The following is a 6,000-nucleotide window of genomic DNA, read 5'->3' on the forward strand; positions in this document are numbered from 1 at the left end:
AAGGCTCTGCAGTTCTCAAAGAGCTCAGTTCAAGAGTTGATGCTCATCCTTTTACTGCTCTTCCTCCAGTATGCCCCTTTGTTTTCAGTTTTCATCAATAGTTTGTAAATAATTTGAAGTATGAGTTTTATTAGCACTTTTATTAGCAGCTTGAGAAAAAATGTTGCCATCAAAAGTGGGAACTAAAGATTTCCCCAACCTTTTTTTGGCATCCTTATTTAAGTCTTTCCACAACCTATATAGTGAGATGACAAAAATCTTTATTCTGCAGCATGTTTAAATTGAGCAGAGACAAACAGATCCACGGCAATAAACCTGATCTTGTTTTCCTTACAAAAATGAATTATTGATTAGATAGAAGGAGCATAAGTTTTACAATAACTGGAAATATCTTTATGGTAGATTTCTTAAATTACACTTAAAGTACACTGCACAAACTCTCTTTATGACATTTATACCAGATTCAGTTGAGATAAATGAAACAGTCGTGTGTTTTTATGGGTGTTTTCATGGAAAGATTTTCAGGCAGGGTCAAAGGCAGCAGGAAACCAGTATTTCTATGGGGGGTAGTAATCTGACCACAGAACCAAACAAAGAACTCCTCGTGCCATATATCATGTTAGGTTCTACTCATTCCTGCGTGCAAGTAAATTGGCTTTGTCAAAAAGAAACTAAGTCTCCAATATATATTCAAAGGGAAAGTCCTTTGACTGTGTTATCTAAACGTAATAAAGTTTCCATCACGCATTTGCAGTTTATTTTTCTTTAATTATTTGTATTGCCTTTATGCTGCTGCACTCTACGTTTATTTTTTTCCCTTAGATTCATTACTTTCAGGGCTGTTGGTGCTGAAATTTGCTTTATAAATTATATTGCATTGTCTTACTCAAAGGTAAGAACTTCTCCCTCTCAGGATTAGAAGATTCTGTCTTAAATAGGCAATTGTAGATCCGGATGTAGGATTTGTCTTTTAACTTAAATCTTGTAACCTGTAAATTTACATTAATTTTTACAGTTTTTCAAGGCTACACTTTTAAAATATGAAATTGTCCAGTGAGCTGTTTCAAAACGAAATTTATTTTTGTTTTACACTTGTGTAAACAAAATGACAGATAAAATCTGTCTAAAGTCTCTCTAAAGTCATTAACCATTGTGTTGTTTCTTTGACGCTCCTACTCTGTTGATTTCAGTCATTGCGCCTTTAGGCAAGACACATTAACTGTATTGCAAGTTATCATTGCTACAAATAGCTTTATAGTTGCATGTAGGTCATTTTTATCACATCGGTCTATATTTTGATGATAATAAAGTAAAGGGTCATCCTGTGCAAAAGGGCTCTAATCTAACAGCACTTACCAGGTGAATGCTAGTTCTGTATTACACAAATGTTGTCTTTTATTTATTGTAATTTGTTTCCTAATTGTAATACCTCTATAGCACTTATTTTTTTCTCCATATGACCCCTCAAACAGTAGATGTCATTTAGACGTTGATTTTTAGGCTAAATCTGGTCAGTCCATCATAGTCTTGATTTAGTCCAGAAATAGCTGTTGAAAATTGGGCAGCATTTGGTTGGTTTGATTTTGTTCCACTTTAGTCGAATAAAAGACGTTGAAAAGAAATTGCAAACCCAGTTTTTTACTGTCTCTTTAGCAATCTGAAAATAAAGTTCTCAGGTTTGGTGTAAGTTATTAGCCTGACGTAGTCCGACTCAATTCTAGTCAGAATATGAGTCTGATACTGCTCCATAGAGCTGTGATTATGGGGCGTGTTTCGAACGAACCAGGAAAAAAAAGGCCTCTGCACTCAATTGGATAGATCTACAACCAATAAGAGCAACGGAGTGCGTGACGTATGTTAAGCCACGCATAGTTGTTGTCAACAAAAATCAAAGCGTGCAGTTGCACGCCTATAATAAGAAGATGAGACTTGATCGCGTTTCTCTGTTCCTCTTTTAAAATTAATTTGCTGTCGATATCTTCTAGAACAGACCTAATAGCAGAATCTACTCACCTCAACTCTCCAGCGGCAGCCATTATTGTTGTCACCCAAGCGCGCATTGGTCACGTGGTTGATTACGTTACTGTTTGTCATCTGTCCATCATCGTATAAAGCCCGCCCTGACAATTTGATTGGATCGCCTGACAGTGGGCTTTAATACTCGCGCTACTATGGAGCAGAGCCAGACCGAACTTCCCCGACCTCAAACTTTGTGGGCGGGACTAAGTTCGGAATGGCACCCAGGCTAGTAAGTTATTTGAGTGCCCAAATGCAAAGATAAGGAGGCAGAGATGAGTTTCTTGCAGATTTCATGAGTGGTGGAAGCAGAAGCACAAATCAAAGCACAATAAAAAAAGAAAACCAAAACCAGGAGGCGCCAGTGAGAAACACATGAGGAGCGGAGCAATGAAGAGGATCCAGCAATGAGAAACGGGTGTATTAAGGGGGACAGAGCAAAAAATGGGCTAATTAGCTGATGGGGAGCAGGTGTGGATAGAAGTAACTAGAAGGGAGCTAGGGGAAAGGATACTGGCACAAAGGGACAAGAGATAAACGCAAAAAAATGCAACATCGCTTAATATAACACAAAATGAAAAAGATACCAATGACAAAACAAAACAAAACAGAATGACATAAATAAAACAAAACTAAACTTTTCAATCAAATGTGGATGTAAATCATGTTGCCTATTCAATGTCTTTTCAACCAGTGTTTGCTTTGTGAGTAGGTTAAACACATTTATCTTGTGTGGAACTGTTGAACAATTGTTGGTGCAAAAATTGTTTTTTTCTCTAAAGGTTTCATTGATCCTCTTATTTATTGCAGCTGTTTTAGATAGATTTGTGTCAAAGCAATGGGTTTCTTTTCATGAAAATATTCATTAACACATACACTACAAACAGTAAACTATGGAGAAATTATGTAGGCAGGCAGAGTGGGTTGATGGGTTGAAGTTTCGTTGTTGGTGTGTATGGCATGCTAAAAAAGTCAAATTATAAAACTGACCGCACACTTTAGAAAAGCATGAGCCAGACATGTTCACAAGTCATTTTTTGCAAGTCCAAGTCAAGTCTCAAGTCTTGAGAGCTCAAGTCCAAGTCAAGTCTCAAGTCTTGAGAGCTCAAGTCCAAGTCAAGTCTCAAGTCTTGAGAAGGCCTGTCGCAATAATCAATTAATCGCACAAAAAATTCTAATCACTTGATTAATTTAAAAAAGTGCAATAATTTTTGTGCTTGCTTATTTCTCCTTGTGTTTTCATCTCCGTCACTGAGACGGTATAGCTTAAAGGTCGCTATTATATCTATGGAATTATCATTATCTTGAACTGCTAAATGAAAAATACAATTAAAAAAAGCACACGCAAAATTTTTTTCCAGATAAATTTTGCATTTTCTTACAGTATTTCCTGACATTTGTGGTTACAACTTTTTCTAGTTTTAGCAGTAAATGTCTGCTCTTTTATTGAAAATGAGGACTGTGGGAAAAAAAAAAACAATCACAATCCTGCCGTCCACGTAATGTTGCGTCAGTGACGTCAGTGTGTTGCACAGGGAAAAATATGATTTATGGTTTTCTTTCATTTTAATGTTAGTTTTATGCTTTGCATGTTTGGAGAGGAAGATATGATTTGTTTTTCTTTGTATTTTCTTCTTGAGCTTTGCATGTTTTGATGTTTCTTTTTTATATGATTGTTTTCCTTTATTTTAGACTTTTGAATTTTTCCTGCATGTTGGGTTGTTTTGGTTTGTTTTTCTCTTGTGACAATCCATGCGCACTGGACTGAAGTAGTTGTCTGAGTAGGCGGAGTGCATTAATTGCGCTGCGTAATTGCTGCGCTCAGGTGTGAGCAAGGACTGATTAAAGCCGACATAAAAGGAGTCTGAAGGAAAGGAGAAGGAGAACGGAATCTGCAGGTGACAGAGATGGACGTGCTGCTGGGGGAGATGCAGGCGGGATCCGTGCGCACTGATGGCCCAGTAAGGAGTATTAGGGCAGAGGAGGAACCTCGTCTGTAAGTAGCGCTCCCCCTCGCTTGAAGCATAAACAGGAATACAGGTGCTGGTCATAAAATTAGAATATCATGAAAAAGTAGATTGATTTCAGTAATTCCATTTAAAAAGTGAAACTTGTATATTATATTCATACATTACATACAAACTCATATATTTCAGATGTTTATTTTGTTTAATTTTGATGATTACAAATGACAACAAATGAAAATCTCAAATTCATCATATCAGAAAATTAGAATATTGTGAAAAGGTTCAAAATTGATGGCCCCTGGTGCCACACTCTAATCAGCTAATTAACTCAAACCACCTGCAAAAGCCTTTAAATGGTCTTTCAGTCTAGTTCTATAGGCTACACAATCATGGGGAAGACTGCTGACTTGACAGTTGTCCAAAAGACGACCATCGACACCTTGCACAAGGAGGGCAAGACACAAAAGGTCATCGCTAAAGAGGCTGGCTGTTCACAGAGCTCAGTGTCCAAGCACATTAATAGAGAGGCGAAGGGAAGGAAAAGATGTGGTCGAAAAAAGTGTACAAGCAAGAGAGATAACCGCACCCTGGAGAGGATTGTGAAACAAAACCCATTCAAAAATGTGGGGGAGATTCACAAAGAGTGGACTGCAGCTGGAGTGAGTGCTTCAAGAACCACCACACACAGACGTATGAAAGACAGGGGTTTCTGCTGTCGCATTCCTTGTGTCAAGCCACTCTTGAACCACAGACAGCGTCAGAAGCGTCTTGCCTGGGCTAAAGAGAAACAGGACTGGACTGCTGGTGAGTGGTCCAAAGTCATGTTCTCTGATGAAAGTAAATTTTGCATTTCCTTTGGAAATCAAGGTCCCAGAGTCTGGAGGAAAAGAAGAGAGGCACTTCATCCACGTTGCTTGAAGTCCAGTGTAAAGTTTCCACAGTCAGTGATGGTTTGGGGTGCCATGTCATCTGCTGGTGTTGGTCCATTGTGTTTTCTGAGGTCCAGGGTCAACGCAGCCACATACCAGGAAGTTTTAGAGCACTTCATGCTTCCTGCAGCTGACCAACTTTTTGGAGATGCAGATTTCATTTTCCAACAGGACTTGGCACCTGCACACAGTGCCAAAGCTACCAGTACCTGGTTGAAGGACCATGGTATCCCTGTTCTTAATTGGCCAGCAAACTCTCCTGACCTTAACCCCATAGAAAATCTATGGGGTATTGTGAAGAAGAAGATGCAATACACCAGACCCAACAATTCAGAAGAGCTAAAAGCCACTATTAGAGCAACCTGGGCTATCATAACACCTGAGCAGTGCCACAGACTGATCGACTCCATGCCACGCCGCATTGCTGCAGTAATACAGGCCAAAGGAGGCCCAACTAAATACTGAGTGCTGTACATGCTCATACTTTTCATGTTCATACTTTTCAGTTGGCCAACATTTCTATAAATCCTTTGTTTTTATTGGTCTTCAGTAATATTCTAATTTTCTGATATGATGAATTTGAGATTTTCATTTGTTGTCATTTGTAATCATCAAAATTAAACAAAATAAACATCTGAAATATATGAGTTTGTATGTAATGTATGAATATAATATACAAGTTTCACTTTTTAAATGGAATTACTGAAATCAATCTACTTTTTCATGATATTCTAATTTTATGACCAGCACCTGTATATCTTCCGACGGGGTTTTGGCGCGTGGATGCTGGCGTTCTCCTTGCTTCTCTTTTTAGCTGGATCGGTCTGGAAAGGGGTTTGGCACGCCAGGGAGTGGAACAGTGTCAGCTGTGGATCAGCCAGTGGGTGCTCCAGGCTGATCACTCGCACCTGAAGCAGCATAACAAGCGGAGCCCTACTTCCAGCCTCTGATTTTTAAGGAAAACTCTTGAATTTTAGGTTTTATCAGGAAAAGAAAAGGACTGTTTTATTATGCCACTTTTGCTGTGGCTTTTTGTATAAATAAAACACTTGAACTTGAGTGCTTCACGGTTTGGGTCTTTGAGTTTT

This window comes from Cyprinodon tularosa, unplaced genomic scaffold, assembly GCF_016077235.1.
Source record: "Cyprinodon tularosa strain WSP-4 unplaced genomic scaffold, ASM1607723v1 ctg144, whole genome shotgun sequence".
Taxonomy (NCBI): domain Eukaryota; kingdom Metazoa; phylum Chordata; class Actinopteri; order Cyprinodontiformes; family Cyprinodontidae; genus Cyprinodon; species Cyprinodon tularosa.